At 40.7% G+C, this 17,721-nt stretch overlaps 1 protein-coding gene across 1 annotated transcript in view; it reads left to right on the top strand.

The window, feature by feature from the left end:
- Nucleotides 1-17,721, top strand: part of nt5dc1 (5'-nucleotidase domain containing 1) — a 47,793-nt gene that overhangs the window by 9,810 nt on the left and 20,262 nt on the right. The window lies entirely within an intron of this gene.

The following is a 17,721-nucleotide window of genomic DNA, read 5'->3' on the forward strand; positions in this document are numbered from 1 at the left end:
AGGAGGCTTGTCACTTCAGGATGATAGTCCTTTCACTCAGCTCCTCCCTCTTCTCCCTCTCTCTTTCTTTCTCTGTTTCCCTCTGTCTCTGTCTAAAGGAGCAGCACCAAGGGTATCTTTTTTTGAAATTCCCATTGCGTGACATTTTCCTCTTATATGTTAGTTTCTTGGTCTGTCTGTGTTGGTTTGTGGTCGATAGTTAATCTTGTGGTGTGTTGTTGTACAGATCTGAAAAGTTCTTAATTTCTACCGTTCTGTCATACACTTGACATCTTAATCGCTGTGTGTGCGCTTTGTGACAGATGACTCAGGATTGCTAAATTGCTTGCCTTAGTTTCCTTCTTTAGCATGGTTTTGCATGTTTTAACTGCTCAAACACAGGTGTTTTTGCAGTATGTTTGTAGTTTCGTTGTCTGAAAAAATAAGTTTATTGACTGAGTGGCTACTGACAGAGTGTATTCCTGGAAAAATAAAGACTGTGTGAGGCTGACAATGTTTTCCTCCAGTCTGAAGACTCTTTACAGGTGAACTTGTGGCCAACCAATGTACATGTACCAGTCTGGTATTTTTATGTGAGTTTCAGGTTAATGCCAAATTTCATCCAGGTTTTCAGCAAAAGTTTTTTTTAATGAATGCAGTTATTTATTTATTTATTTTTTTAAACAGGAATACCACTTAATTTAAGAATTCACATAGTGTTATGGTCTTATTTTTAATACCTGACATCAGGATGAAATTATAGGATGGGAAGCGGTGAAAATTATTCCGGCTTATTTCTTATTTCTGGCTATGAGAGACAACAGTTATGTTCACTAATTCTGACTCATTTCTAAGCTCACCTTTCTGAGCTTCACTTCAGTAGTGTTCCAATTTAAATTTCACATAGTAAAAACTGTCATGATGGCACTGGAGTAACTAAAAAAGATCAATATGTTAATCTTTTGTAAACTCACAAACTTATGTAGGTTTCTCTCTTCAATTTCTCTCTGTGATTAGTGTGAACTGTCAAGCAGTGTGCTGCAGGGAGCCGCAGTGCAACACTAAAACACCAGGGGGCAGAAGTGAGGTTTTGCTCTTTGCTACTTGTTGCATTTGTTGTTACTGGCTCCATCTTCTGGGTAGCCTAATGGTTAGAGAAACAAGCCTGTGGCCAGAAGGTTGCAGGTTCAAATTCCATGACTTGCTGAGCAAAGTCCCAAACCTAAGCAACGCCCAACTGTACCAGTGGAGACACTCAGCAGCCAAAGGTGGATCACTGTAGTTGTACTGGACAGCTCCTAGTTGTGTATGTGTGGGTGTATGTAATCCTCCCTTCCCATTTGATTGCCTCGATAAGTGTTTAAAAATCTCTCACAGGTATTTAACACTGAAGCAGTTAATAGTGATATAATCTACACCAGTGGTTCCCAAAGAGGGGTCCAGGGACCCCCAGGGGTCCTTGAGGGAATTCCCAAGGGTCCCCAGAAAAATGACCAACAGTTTGATTTCACTATTATTTCTGTCCCTGGAAGTTAGCACTATGAAAGTATGTATATGGATGGCTCTTTTGCTTATAGCTTTCACTCTTCACCCTAATCTACAGTAAATACAGTTATGTAATTCTGTACCATGTCATATCTAACAACAAAAATCTTCTCAGATAGGGTTCCATTGGACAAAATCTTAAATCGTATTAAATGTGGTTCATGATCTAATGTAGATCTGTTTGTGGGGTCCTTGACATGAAAAAGTTTGGGAACCCTTGATCTACACGATGTTGTGCTGTTACTTTTACGAGGCACATCAATTTTGTTCTTTAGCGTTCAGAAATCAGCCACTGAAATCTCACTTGTCTTTTGAGATCAACACTCGATTGAGGATGTTGCCTGCACCCATAGTTGCTCCACACAAGATATCATGTGGGACAGTCACAGCTACTAATATTGAAGATGGATTACCCACATGCAGTCAAACATATCTCCTGCTCATACATTGGAATTAATGCCCTCATCTTCATCAACCCTATTATTTATAGTAAAGGTGCAGGCTGGTCAATTCACAATGTAATGGATCTATGGTTTTGGAAAAGCTGTTGTTTTTTTTTATCCTTTGGCATATCATTTAAACTGTCAACGTTGCAACAGGCCACAGAAGAAAACTCACTGAGCCACGGGCATCTTTGGTAAACTCTTTTAGTTAAATGACAGAGTTGTGGGGGGGGAGGGGGGGTGGAGTCAACATTTAACAACTTTGCAAGCTCCAGATACGGCATTGCACCTCACCATGAAAGTGGCTGTGACCGCAGTGTGGCATTGCTAGGCTTTTATTTCACTTGGATCTAGGGTTTTTCTTTTGGTGTGTCAGGATTAATTCCTCCCTATCTAAATTTGGCCACCGTGTCATTTCATGTAAATGGCTACCTAGATTCACATAATGCATCCCGGAAAGTCTCTGTGGTGTATGGCAGAAGACAATCACAGTGCACAGATTTAGAGTGTATTGATGCATCAGTATACAGGTATATGATATGGAGTTGCCTGAATTTGCGTTTCAGACCCTTCACGATGACAGGGTGAGTGGTATTTCTGCAAAGGGTCTGATGGAACCGTTGTTTTGCCGCTCAAATCATCGGCCCCGCTCCAGACGTGACTTAATGCTCCTTCAATGGATTTAATTACTCTGGTGATGACAGTGGCTGTTGCACAACATGGGGACCGGGGCATCTGTTTTCCACATTATCTCGATTTAAGGTGCAGGCAGAGGTCAAATTTGCATGTGTGAAATATTCTTCTAAAACTTGTCATCTAAAGTTTTATTTTACACCCTGCTCATTCTGTGAGTGGCTTTGTAGAACAGAGCCTGTTTCTGGTTTACACAGCATACATGTTTTACATTTACATGGTGTTATTCTGTGCTTTACATTTTCTCCATTTTCCTCTTGCTTGTGAATTGACAATACTAGTCATTTTGTTCTGATGTCTTTCCAGTAGGGTCTGCTCACATGCTGAATGCATAATCTTTTAGCTGTTGTGCAATACATCATTTTTCCCTGTGAAACTGTTACAATGCAAAATTGATGTGATCGTTACCATAAAGATAATGATACAAGTTTTTGCATGAATTGATCTTGCATATTAACATATAAAGGGGAAGAATATACATTTTTCCCAATTTCCCCACAGGGAATGGATGTTTTATCCTATTGTATGTTGGAATAATAAAGTTATTTACTAAAGTTGTAGTGACCACACCTGGGAAGAATATACACTTAATGATAGAAACTTTACTTCGTTTTTATTTGATTTTATGTGATTGCCTACTTAATTTTTAAAAGGTATCAGTCAGAAAGATAGCATGCACACGTTTTTTTTTTTTCTATTTTTGGAGCCTCTTGTCTCCATTTAGTCCCGGTGATTTGAGGATGCTGCCTGAGAGAAAGGAGAAAATAATTGCAGGTTGATGTGACTAAGCCAGCGGGAAGAGTGGAAAACAGGAGCTAAAGATAGAGCGTTTCAGCTGGGAAGTGACTGACGCTCAGATTTAACGTTTTAATAAACCGAATATGCCACTAAGAGGCACTTACAGCTTTATGAATGGAAGGATTGAAGTTAGACCTCCAGGCTGAGTGTGGGTGCAATTATAGGGACCCAACACAAAAATCATGGTTGGAAGCTTGACCAACCTGAAGCTAACTGTAATTCAGAATAGTAACCAAAACCCTAAACTGCATCCCTCTTGATTTTTTTTGTCATCTTGACAAAAAAAATCTAGCCCAAGTCATTAAGAAATTACTGAAATGTGGGTCTCATGAGAAAGAGGAATTAAGGCCAGAGATGTTGAATTTCTTTTTTTTTTTTTTACCGTTTTAAAATGTTTCCAAATCAGATTTCGCTCTCATTTTAGGCTTTATTTTAGGACTACGTAATGGGTTACTTTGAAGCCAATTATCTTAATCAAAGCTGAGTAAGTGCTGTAATGACCAGTACTTTTCATTTTTACTACGCCTTCCACACCTTCACACAACCAATAGCTTTCACTGGGGTGGTGCTGCAATCTGTCTATTCAAAGCAGAGATTTAGTGCTCTTACACTCAAGACAAGACAGGTCTTAATCTTTGTTGATTTGTTGCACATACTCTATCTTTTATTCTGTTTTGGGTGTATACCACATTTGCTTGTATATTCCGAGTTTGCAAGCTTATCAGTGGTATGTTCCTTTAGTGTTATTTTTGCCATTTTACAATGAGAAGCGACACGCTCTCAGACTGAAGGGCCAGTGACCGCTGGTATCCTGTTTGGTCAGTCTGGGATCCGGAACAAGCTTATGTTACAGTGTGCATTCGACATGGTTGATGGTAAAGATCCCAAACCTCCAGTTAATGGTCACAATAAATCCTTTTTCATCTGCTTCTATGGTTTCTACACTTCTGGTAATGTATCCAAAGTATAGGATTGCATCAGTCTATCACAATGGAATAAGAAGGTTTCAGTTTTTACCAGTGCAGAGATTCAGCCGTTATCAGATTCTGGTTTATTTGTATTGTTTGCATCAGAAGTCTGTAGTCATAGTGTGTCCCGCCTCTCATTCCTTCCCCTTGTCCCCCAGTGGTTTTGGGTAGAGCAGACGCCTCAGGCCTGCTGCTGACTGACTGTCAGCCTCTTCTTTCTGTAGAGGTGGTGTTGGAGTTAGTGGTGAGCAAGGTGTTGGAAGCCAAACCCAATGTCTTAAACAGCTACGACGATATTATGTTTATGTTTTTTTGGAAGGAGCGTCGGTGTTTACCAAATTACGAAGCTCTCAAAATAATTATGGTCGACAGAAACAAAAAAGGAAAGAGCAACGCTGGCATTGAAAATCACAGTCATTCTGGTCCTGCAGATTGGTAAACATCCTAGGCTGACATATTTAAGACTCATTTGTAAACTTTTTGTTTTTAGTTTAGACGATTTTGCGGCTTTCAAAAACCAAACCCCCAGAATTGATCCAAATGAAAGCATGACAGAGATTGGTGAGGCTCATGCTGCAGCAATAGTTATTTTTTGTCCACTCCCTTTTGTATTCTTTTTTTCATTTTGAGACATTTTGGAGGCTTATAGTGAGACACGGGAGAGAAAAAATTGGTGGGAGTAGATCCTAGATTTAACAAATAGGCCATTTACGAGTATATCATCAAGACTTTATTTTTAAATGCGTCACAATAGAAATTTTTTGACAGTGCTTATAGCAAAGTTGTGTTCAATGCAGCATTGAATTACAGATTCATGTTGAAATTCTAATTCTGTTAAAATTTATATTGAGTTTGATATTCCCTGCAGAAGCAGGATTTGAATTGGATTCACAGAGGTAAAATTAATTTCACTGAAATTCAAGAAATTCACGTTTACATTTTCCTTCATTTTATTCTTTATCTCCAGAGTGTTGTTTAGGTGAATATGTTAATATTTCCAGTGGCGGCTCCTGCCAAATGTCTTGGGGGGCAATTGTTGCGATGATGGCTAAGGTGACACGTTCAATGGGTAAATGAACCTAAGTCAGCTAGCTAACTTGACATTGTCACATTGCATTGTACAATTTGTTTTTTCTGGTCACCTCACGTAGCGATACCACCAGTAACCACTAGATGGCAACATAAGACGAGGATTGTTCCTTAGGCTACATCCTGTAGTATTTGTGGACAGCTACATCCAGGAGTTCATTGTAAATGTCTTGAATAAAATTATTTTGGCTCTACAATGACTGAACAATCTACTGTGGTCATCAACAGATACATTGTCATCAGTTTGCCCTCACAAATACCTTTGAATGTGAAGAGAGACCTGCTTTACCATTAATCAAATAAAATTGAGTAAGGTCTTCACTCTCACAATAATCTGATTCAATCTTCATCAGATAACATTTTATTTTAGGTGCAGGAAATCTAGAAAATATATTTTGTAGCTAGTTATGTTCTGATTAAACAAAGAAATGAACGTATGCATAGCCTACTACTTACTACAGTTACAGTGCACTCCGAAAATCCCCGGTTATACGATTTCCTCCCCTTTGTAGATACTTGCTTGATGTTTAAATTTGGTCTGGGTGGTCCTAATTCTTTAGTTGCCAATTTATCCTGATTACTACGACGTATGAACGGTATTTCTCTTAATGACACGATCGAGTTGCTCCTCTAAGTTGAGGTAACGTTAGCCATGTTGATCTTGAATGTGACCGCTGCATTCATGTGGTGTCGTCGGAATAATCGGAAAAATTAGTTCCCGACCGTAAAGCAAATGTGGAAACGGCTATCGTTGTTTAAACACTCTAAGCAATAAAATAAAATACAACACATCTTCTTTGTAGCATCCATGTTGTTTCCACATTACGACTTAAAAGCTCATGAACACACCGAAGTCGGAAGAACGACTTCCCAACGGAAATGGGACCATCCGAGGAGCACGTGAATGCACCAGGTTACGGATGACGAAAACATGCTAGTGCAAGCCCACCCAGAACCCATAGAGATTGCATTGCAGTGCCTGCAGTTCAAAAAAAATTGCCTCAACATGAAAGTCTATCAGAGCGATCTGGGCAATTTTCACCCAGACTGAAATCGCCCGAAAGGGTCGGTACTCCACGGAACACGACTTGACGCTGCGGCTGATTGGACTAACTGTCTTGAAAATTTGTATAATTTATTATTCTCATCATTATCATTATTTTTTACAAATTGTCTTCAAAATTTGTATAATTTATTATTATCATCATTATTATTATTGTGGCTCAAGGAGGGGTTAGGGTTAGGGTTAGGGCTATATTACTATACTACTATACTTATTGACTATTGGTCAGCCGCCCCTGATAGGTGAAGCTGGAGAGGTAGAAGGGTTTACTTCCTTCAGTTGAAATTCCTACTCTTTGCTTGATTTCTAGTTGGAACGTCTTGAGGTAAGCTTGACTAAATTCTCAAACTCCGAATTGGCCCAGACTCAGATGTATTGTACCCTAAGGATAATTGCAGCTATGGTGAAGGTTAAGCCTATTTTCCAGAGTGCCCTCTCTCTATTGTGAAATTCTTGTATTTTTATTTTTTTATTTCATTTTTTTTTGTGGTAACCTGTAGCTAGAGGGATTTCGTAGCTGTCCTACAGTTGGATTAGAAACAAACTTTTTTTCATTAGGTCTGACTGATTTTTGCGTCCACGCAAGAATAAAACTTGCTTACTTGGCACCTTATTCTAATCCATTTCATAGGAACCACTTTCAGGCAGAAAAACTCTTCCTCAGCAGAGAGGCTTGAAATGAGACGGGATGTAACCACAGAGGATGCTAGTGATTGGTGAGAAGTGCTGTTTAAGGCGGGGCTTCCAGTATGCACTGTGAGCAAAACTAGAAGATTGTGGTGAGAGTTTTGGGTGAAACTGGTCAAGCTAGTCATGCTAGCATTTGGAAAGGTCATATTTATATTTTTTTTTTTTACATTATATTGTTCCAATAACTGCTGTGCTGCTACTTCCTACTTCTTTTTTCCAGTTTTTCCATTTTTGCCTAACATCATAGATACGACTACTCTTACCCCATTCATCCAAAGAGGGCTTTCTGAATGCATGTGTTAGTTCAAAAACATTCAAATGTACTTGGATACAAACTACTTTTCATTCACAAAATGATGGTTTATTAATGTTTTATTAAGTGAGGCCTCGCACAAAGTTTGCTGATGCACACATCTCTGTGGTTTTGATATAATTTGGAGTTGCATGGAAGTAAATGGTGTCTAGAGGTAGGGGAATAAGTCACATAATAACTGTTTCTCTGATAATAGCATGTAAAAATCCACAGGAATTTTTAGAAGGCAGAGCGGGCCGGCTGGAAAATGGACTGAACTTTCACTGTGGCCGGAAGTATCCTTTCAACACTGAACTTTCTCATGGCCATAAATAGTTTTCTGGTTACCCAACCCCTTCACCTGTTTATGACACTTATATTAATTTTTAATTAGCGTACTGCCAATGAACCCAAGTCCCAGCATCTGTACAGGAGCTGCAAGATGTCTTTATGGTACTTCTGAAACCAGTGCTTATCAGCCCTGGTGGCCTTCAGCCTAAATATACTGGAATCCATGTGGATTTCCCTCGCTGGGCTGCTCTCCTAGCTCAGGTCTGTTGTTGTTTTTGTCGGTTTTGATTTTATTTTAGGTGTTGGGCTGGGAAAGATCCATGAGCACCATTCTTAGTACGGTGGGAAGAATGCTTAGGGAAGTTCAGAAGCACCCGGCTCTTTTTTTTCCCAAAGAAACCCAGTACCCTCAGTGGAAATGAATAAGGAGCGAGTCACGAATAGCATTTATCTCATGAGTGGTATAACTATCCTGGTTTGATTCTTACCACGGCTCATGTATAGATAGTTGAAATGCGCATACTTATGCATGTAGTAAAAGCTATTATTATACTCATTACAGTGAGATTTCATATCTTGGTATTTTCTTGGTGCAAAATGATATGAATAATGTTTTTTCACTTTTTATTTTAGTTACAAAAATGGCAACATCTGGCCTTGGTCATTAAACATCAGATTTTGATCTATTTTACTAGCGTTGTTGTTGAATATCTCTAGTGGGTCCATATTTCCTATGTAGCTCTTGGCTAAAGTCACTTAAACTGTTCATATAATGAAAGAACTTCAAAGTTTGTGTTGTTTACAGTAGGTGCTTGAGAGGGAACAGAGTGAGCTTGTGGGGAGATAATGCAAACCTCAGGCACTGCAGGCTTTCAGCAGTGTGAGCATGAAATACTGGGAGATCTAACGATAGCCTGAAGGTTCCTGCTCTTCCCAAAATAGGCACCTCATGCGCCCAACAGCTATTGCTGGACAGTTTTGGGGCCTTGAACCTTACGGTGTTGACACTAACACTGAGCAGTATAATTATTGTGCATAGTGTATAAATCTACTTTAGCTAGAGTTATAGCGGAAATGGTACAGCGATGAAACTGCCTTCTCAATTAATCCACAGTTCGAGGTGAACTGTTGAACTGTGGTCATTTTTCTGGCTGTAGGGCTGAGTTAATGATTTGGGTCACGTGGACTATGACAGATGAGTTGCCAAACTTGGACACTTTCTTCAGTCGATGTGCGGGTCGTTAAGTCACCCACCTCTAATTGAGAAGGCCTGAATTATTCCTCTATAATTTGATAAGTAGCTGGTCATTCCCATGGAGGAATACGGTGTGACTCAGTGCAGAGTGTTCTGCAGGGGGCTGCCGAACAGAGCTGCAGTGACCACTGGCGAGGCGGCGTTAACCGCCCCTCCTCCACACTGTAATTACTGGGAGAACTTTAAAGCCACATTGTCTTAGTCACAGACATTTGGAAAAGAAAATCAAAATGAATTGCTGGGACTTTAGCTTTGTCTGTGTCGACGACACACATTTGATATGCTGCACTCTTTAAGACAGTATCTCAAAACATGGCGTGATCTCTGATCAACCTGAGCAACACATAGTGACTAGGAAAAGATTGAAGAATTGAATTCTTGTGTAATTGAACTTTTTTTTTTTTTTTTAAAGCTAGTAGATTTAAAGCTACTGAAGTTGGTTTTGTTGCCAGAAATGCTAACCACAGAAACAAGTATAAGATTATTTTACTGCCAACGAGCAATATGCACAAGTATGAAGTCACTGAATATGTCATTTTATCTCAGTTTTACTGCCTGGATGGGAGGGGCAACAGAAGAAAAGTAATGCTTAATTTCGACCGTAAAATGGGGGGACAGTCTTGGTAAAGGGACATGTGCACTGGTTTTGATGGTAATCCTGCAAATCTAAAATAAGACAGGTTTTAAGTCAGCAGTTTCATTTCAAACATGGTATTAAGATGCAAAAATACCAGAATGCAGTCATCAAACCCACCACGTCCGTGACCGCTCATTTACCTCAGTGTCCACTGCTAAATTGACTGCCAAATTTGTTTTCAACTCCACGTACAATAATTCTTCTTCGCTTCCTATGTCTGATAGGCTCGCCGCTGTTTGGATGCGATGCAAAGTCTCCTTCAGTGGTGGGGAAACCACAGAGCTGTGGCTAACTTGGCTTTGTGTTTTGCTGCTCCTCCTGCCCTCTTCTCTACAGTAAAATCCCTTTGCAATCTCCCAAATAGAGTAAGTGGAGGGACAAGTTTTTCTGAGATGAGCCAAATCCAATCCTGCTGGGCTTCAAGTCACGACTGCCAAACTACAATCCTATAGTAGTTTTGTCAAATCCCTGTCTTACCCCTCTTTTTTTAGACAACTTATCAGTCAGCAGTCTGCCGTACTCTTATCCTGCTCTTACAATCTGCACTTCTGTCATCCAACACAGTTATTGCTCATTGTTAAATTACTTTGAAACTTGCATCTCCATGATGACTTTATTTCTATGATGGCAGATTTTTTTTATACATGTTGACATGCACTAATGGTTTAAATGTAGTTGTCATGAAGTGAGCATGTACATGTGCCACTTGTATGTTGACATAGTAACTGTATCCGTGTTTTTACAGCTTCATAAAGATTCAAGTTAGACTATGAAGTCATCCGTGCCACAAGCCGTTGTCCTAAATTAGTCTGGAAAGTCGAGTTAATTTGATGTCTATGTTTACGTTTAAAATGTGCCTACACCACTGGCTTTGAAAAAACTCTCTATTGAAGAGAAACGTGTGTAGAGGGAAGGATGAAGGATGATGGACTTGTATTAGAGATAGTATAAAATACCACTGGATATCATTTTTAGGCATAAATGATGTTCTAGCTGCTCGGTGCTGCATTCCCTTCTATACGATACTTTTCATTTTCATCGCCAGACGCCGAGTGAGGCAAGCATCAGGACCAATTTCTTTTCCCATCAAATCGATTGACCAGGGGAATCCAGCTGTGATTCTTCATTGATTATGTATTAAATCAATCCACGTCAGCCATGAAGGAGCAATGTAGAGGAAATCAGATTGATTAAGCTTTTAAGAAGGATTTTTAAGCTGTGAGACATGGATTATCCCAGAAGTAGTACATCTCATTATTAGGAGGGCTTTGTACACTATGCGCCTATGTGAAGACCGGGGAGAGGACTAGCTGGTTGTCTTGCTGGTTGGTGATTCGGTGCTGCTCTCAACGTGCCTCATGTCGTGTTCAGGAAAGGCACAGTTTACCTTCACCCCTCCTGTCTCTTCTTCCTGTCTCCAAGGAAGTGTCAACAACAGAAACACACAAGTGAGGTTGAAAATGCAAGCTCTCCTCCGCGATGATCAGCACCAATCTATTTCCATAGCTAAGATTAGTTATTTGGAATTTCAGTCCCTTAGACAGACTCTTACTGCATCGCGAGAAACGTATGCTTACGTATACAAGACGTCATCCTTCAGGGTGGGAATGTACACTGTTATGTCTGACGTTCTAAATTATGTCCGAGCTATGTTTGTGCTTTGATCTGTGTTGTGGTTGCTGTCAGATAAGCTAAACTTCTGTTTTGCATGCAACAATAACAGTCTAAGTACATACTGCACCATACCAAATAAACCAGAGAACTGTTTAAGAGGTGGCCTTACCCCTAATGGTTTGGTAGGTTGAGTAAGTTCAGGCTTATTCTTGAGGGATGGGGCAGTCTTTGATCAAAAACTGTAGACATCACAACGATTGATTGGCATGCAACCATAATAAATCGCTGGGGTGCAACATTTCAAAGTTAGAATTTCAGTCTTCAGAGTTAGGAACGTCATGGGTTCCTGCGCTTGAAAGAAACAATTTCTCCCCATTTCTGTCACATGTGGAAGTGCTGTCGTCACTACTAAAGTTTGATGCTTGGCATGCACAAGTCTGTACACTCTGGTTAGCTGTGGCTGCTCTCACAGCACCTGGTTTGATGATAGGTGATTCAGTTACTCTTCTGATGTCACATAAATCAGGAAATATGTAAATAGCATTCTTTGTTGGTCCTTTTTCTCCCCCATTTGATGAAATGGAGGGGATGGGTGATGTGATATCTCAGACACCACTGGTCTGATTTTGATGATACTTGGACGGATGAAGCGTCTTTGCGTTGTGTTCCAGAGTTTGAAAAAAATACACTTATTTGCCTAATGGGGGCGCTATAACAAAAGGTCAACATTTTGAATTCAAATCCTGACATCTCAGACACCACTAGTCTGATTTTGACGAAACTTGGAGCAATGATGCATTTTGGCACTGTGTTCTGGTGTTAAAAAATTACATTGATTGGCCTGATGGGAAAAGGAAAAAGGAAGGAAAAGGAAAATTTGAACTCCTACACCATCCGATTGATATGAAACTTGCCACACAAATCGAGCTATCCTTACAAATTACACTAATTAGCCTGATGGGGGCGCTATAGTCGAAAATAGAAATTCAGACTAAGGCCATAACTATTACCTCATGTTATTGAATGGCTCAAGGGGTGCATAATTTGTGGTGGACGACATGTTTACTTGTTTGAAAGTGCCTTCCAGTGCCATGGCTGCATACATCTTCAGTATGGGTGGCCCCAGTGGCAAATTACCCCCATCGCTGGCAGTGGATGTACCATGTTCAACCTATTGAGCTACACAGAACCACAAAAAAATCTTTCAAAAAAAAAAATGTCTTTCAGACTGAAATACAACAACAGAAGTAATCTTCTCTCCCTGTTGCTAAAGTCATAAAAAGTATAATCATGATCTGTAAGACACAGCTGTGCGATGTTGGTAACACTTGGAGTCTGATGAAAGCTGTTGTCAACAAAGACCTTATTTAATGTGCTTGTATTCTGACTAGCTGCGGTTACTATTCCTACTTAATAAGCCTTTAATAGCCCACTCCTACAATTATTGTGGGTGTAAACAATGCAATGAATTTGTGAGGTGGTTGCCATGTTGAGCAATAGCATGGCGACATATAAAAAAAACATTGCTTTCTACTGTATATAAGGATCCATGCCAACTCTGCTATCCATACAAAGACCTGGACTCATGCAGTTATTAGGCTGTGTGAATTATTAAGTTTATTCCCATTGTCCTTGATTCAGAAGGGGACAACGTGCATTTCATCATCCCCTCTGTTCCCGTTTTTAGTTAAAATGGCATCCTTTATGTCTGGAAATTGACCTTTCAGGTTGTGAAGTATGGAAGATAAATTCCTTATATCCCACATGCATTGTCTGCCAAGACTCCTGTGTAGATAAAGATAACTCGCAGTCTCCTTTGAGCCCAGCATGCTCCCGGTGGCAGATGGTAAGCTATTGTTTATGGAGATTGCACCTTGAGACAGGAGGATCATTCATCACTGTAAGTGCCATAAGCCCCCTATGATTAAAAAGAACCTGGCTGGACTTGCTAGGGTTTTACACTTTTAGCTTTCGGTGCTTTCTTCATTGTTCCTCTGTGAGTCAGCAGAATTCAGCCAAGTTGGTAACAATTTAAGGAGTTGCAGTCAAATGCATTTAAGAGGAAGGGCAATTTAACTTTGATGCCTGAAATGTAATGCTGTATTAAACCTTTTTAAAACTTCATGCTGGGGCTTAAATTCTTAGCAGCTTTTTCATATTTTGGATAGTGCTGTGCACCTAATATGGTCTGATACTGGAGATAGGAGGTAGCATTCTTTTACCCTGTGTGTGGAATTCAAGATAAGATCCTCCTGAGATCAGACCTTGAAATACGATCCACCCAATTCTTCTTTTCTTAAGATATCTCAGCTAAATATAGCTGTGGTTTTATGTAATGACAGATTGCAATGTCCCTCACGTTTGTTCTAAGGGGAGAGTGACTATGCAACTGGCGTCAGTGTCCCCCACAGAGATCTGCACATGGGTGTCCCAAAACCACTGCTCCTTTCTTCTGAACTGCTATTGTTCTTTGCATTGCTCTGCCTCTTTCCCCTTCAGTATCGTATTTGTGCATAGTAGGAAACAAGGCGGATGTTTTTACCTTTTTGGAAATAGAAATCATTCAGACAGAACCCACTATTAGTGAATTAATGAGAAGTTTAGGGTCCCAATCACGTCAGTCTCTCCTAATAATATCTTGGTCAAGCTAAGACAGCAATACAGTACAGCAGTTGAAAAAGAGATCAAGTGTGTCTTTCTTAATGAGCGAAGGCTTATATTGTTTCCTTGCAACGTTTTTGATTTGAATCTGGCTCAAAACCTTTTTCACATGCCGTACCCCGTCCTCTTGCATATTTGCTGTCACTTTCCACTATGTACTGTCAAAGACAATAGGAAAACAAAATGAAATTATATGTATATGAAAATGTCATAGCTTATACATAAAAATGTCATCGTTTATATGATTATATATACTGTACATTATTTAGATGCTATAGGACAATGCTATGAAAAGATTTAATTGGGCTCGGGGTTTTATTGAACCATAACATTATTGTTATAGTGGGTCCCAAATTAAGATTCTCCTTGTCTGTCACTGACCAAAGAGATGGGGGAAAAAAAAAGCGCCATAAGGGACACGATGCAGCAATTTGAGGTCAGTCTGCTAAAAATGGCAAGTCCACAGACGACATGGCTGAGGTTACTGTTTTTCACAGGGTTCAAACAGGTGCAGCAAAAAATAGCCCAAACTGAGCCGCGTTTGTCTGGATGCCTTTTTAAGAGAAAACACTTCAGATTATAGCTTTCCTTTAAAGATCCTCTCCATGCGCTTTTATATACACAAAAGGATGCTGTTGTCATTTTGCTCATTAACTGCAGTCAGGAAATGGATAAATGCATAGCTTTGTGTATTTTTGTTTTGATAGCTATATATCTTCCCTGCTGATTAACTGGGCGATAAAGGAAATGAATGTGCATCTAAATTCTTTTCCCCCATCACTTTTGGTGCGGCTGTTTGTGAAACGGTCCCTTGCTCTGCCCTAATTTGCACTGCAACTGTTGATTTGTGTATCCTGTCGGGCCGCTTTGATGTGTGAGGCAGATTGGGCTGCTGATCGTGGTTCTCTCTGATGCCGGGCAGCTCTCCAGCCGTCCAGGCCCAGCCTCCATACCGCCGTGCCCAGCCACAGGCCCGGGGGTCCTAAGGGCAGTTCAATCCCCTATTCACAGCCAAAGCCTGCAGAGAAACACACACACACACACACACTCTCACACGGTAGTGAGTTGGCATTGGCAAATGTCAGAGCAGAGATTAAAATATCCTCTCCTCTGTGGGCCTTGTGGATTGATCACGCATTCCCATGTCCCAAAATGCACCACAGTGTCAGCCTGGCCACTGTGCAGCCGGCCCTGCTGCCAGACAGAGGGCATAAGAGACACTGGATTACAGGACAGCATTCATGCCAATAGGGAAGTTGTCTTTGAGAGGTTACAGTAGCCTCCTCTCAGGGTTGGAGTCACTTTTGATTCACTCCAACTAAATAAACTAAAAACTGTTTACACAGTTAAAGGAAAAATCCACCCTAAAAACACTAAAGCCAAACATAGACAGCATGATGTCACATTGAGATATTTCCAACACAGCTACAATGGAGTTTGATAGCAAAAAAAAAAGTTCAACAATCATACAGGGAGAAATCCATCATAGAAGAGGCAGAGAGACCAATTTCTCCACTGACAGTACCTTCAATAGACCAGAATGCAATGCAGCCAGAAGATATGTTGTATTTTGAGTAAGAGGCGCACATTTTTCTCAACTGGAAAAAAACTCACTGTCTCCAACTAAGATATCACTATTGCTCCCTCCACCTACATGTATACCCCGCAGCTGAAAGCAGCGCGTTCAAGACTGTTTTTGGATTGTCGAAAGGCATTGTGGGAGATGTAGGAAATCACTAATAGAAGTAGAGGAGGAAAGTTGAGGGAAACTAGGTTCACCAATGAAGTAAATTACAACACTTCATCACAAAATAACTCCTAGAATACAGTGAACATCACAGATTGATGATATCTAACAGTGTATCTGAGGATGGATTTTTCCTTTTAAGATTCTCAGTTTACCGAATCAATATTTTGTGAAAGTGAATAGACCCCAACCCGGTGCCTCTGTTTCAGCTGTAAACTTGTGACGTGTTGGGAGAATAATTTTCAGGCACCACGGCTGAATAAATCGTCTTCTGCTACGTATCTCTGCAGTGGGTGGTTCGTTCAAATTTAACACGAAGGATGGCGGCGAGGTCAATTATTGTTTTTCCTCTCGCACACATAGCTGACATGGGGGACGCATTTGTTAATTTGTGCTAGCAGGGGAGTTGCCTTCCTCCTCCTCCCCTCCCTCAGTTGACCCCCCTGAATGTGTGTAATGAGGCAGGCCTGCGTTTCTGCTGATGGGTCCCAGAGGAGGAACGGCCCAGAAATAAAGGGCCAGAAGTTGACTGTCGTTGCCCGACCTTGCTTTTCTGTGTAACTGAAGGTGAAATGGTCTGTGGGAAATAAAAAACAGCAACACTTCCATGGAAATGGTTGAAAATAAGAACCAGATGTTTTCAAAATAATACCTCCGGTCCTCCCATTCTTTGGAGTTTCCCAAGGTGTGACTTTTGGGATTGGCATTCTTGTTAGTTCACTATTCCTCAGTAATTCTAAACTGGATCCTGTTTTCCATGCTTATGGTCGTTTTTCTTTGCGTTTGTCGTCACCTTCTGGTTAGAAAGCCATATTGTCTTCTTGCAGTGGTTGTACATGAGGGAGCTTTTTCCTACCTCAAGCTAGTCCAGCGTTGCACCACAGGAGGGCAGCATGCTCAAACCTTTCACAGCCTCAACACAGGACTTTCATAACTTACTTGTGTGCAGTAGGTTGAGTTCTATCTTTTAGCACAGTTAAAGAAGGACACTTTGAGTTCACCATCCATATTACTTAGGGTCATGCACAAGAAATGCCTAGATGTACCTATATATACTCTTGTGGTACTGTGTATTTTGTTGTTATTTAGCGTTCAACCTAGACTAGAGTCTGTGCCTGTAATTCGTAACCTCAGATGAGGTGATCTCCAGCTCCAGACAGAGGGCAAGGAGAGGAGACCACCCGTCTCTCTGTAGCCTGTCTGTCCCTCTGGCTGTGTTCCCACTGCAGGCCTTTATGCTCAATTCCAAATTGCTGCTCATATCTGACTTATTTAGATGACTGTTCACACCTATTCTAGGATGTAACCCATATCTGATACCAATATGAACCGACAGCCTTGTTGATAAGACGCGGGTGCGCTTAGTAACAACAAAAGATGTCACATCCGCTAGTTTCTATGCTTTTCCGATTGTTTCAAACACATTTCGGTTACAGTATGTGCCTCGGAGTTGTCGGTTTTAGCCTTAATTTTGCAGCTAACAGTGGAGAGAGACAGGAAAGTTAGGGAGAGAGAGGGGATGACATGCAACAAAGATCCTTTGCTGAATTCAAACCCAAGACGTTGTGGTTACATGGTGTGCGTCTTCGCCAGCTGAGCCACCAAGACGCTCTGTGCCTTCGAGTTTTGACTGAATCGAGGCATCTCCCCAAATACCGATCAAGCCGGCTATTTCACTTTCTATTGTCGTCTTGTTGTCCTCCGTGTTAAAGCTTGCTCAGCCAAGGTGAATGACGTAGGATTTTCTTATTGTCATGGCAACGCTGACAAATTCCAATGTGAGTGTGTGAGTCGCATGTAGGTCGCAGCCTGGAGATCCAATTTTGTTGCATATATCCACGTGGTCCAGATTTGGAATTGAAAAAAATGCAACTCCATGCTGCTTTTTGCTGTTCACACTGATGAGATAAACATCAGATCTGTGTCACATGTGAAGGGAAATTAATCAGAATCGGG

Source organism: Centroberyx gerrardi, chromosome 18, assembly GCF_048128805.1.
Source record: "Centroberyx gerrardi isolate f3 chromosome 18, fCenGer3.hap1.cur.20231027, whole genome shotgun sequence".
Lineage (NCBI taxonomy): Eukaryota > Metazoa > Chordata > Actinopteri > Beryciformes > Berycidae > Centroberyx > Centroberyx gerrardi.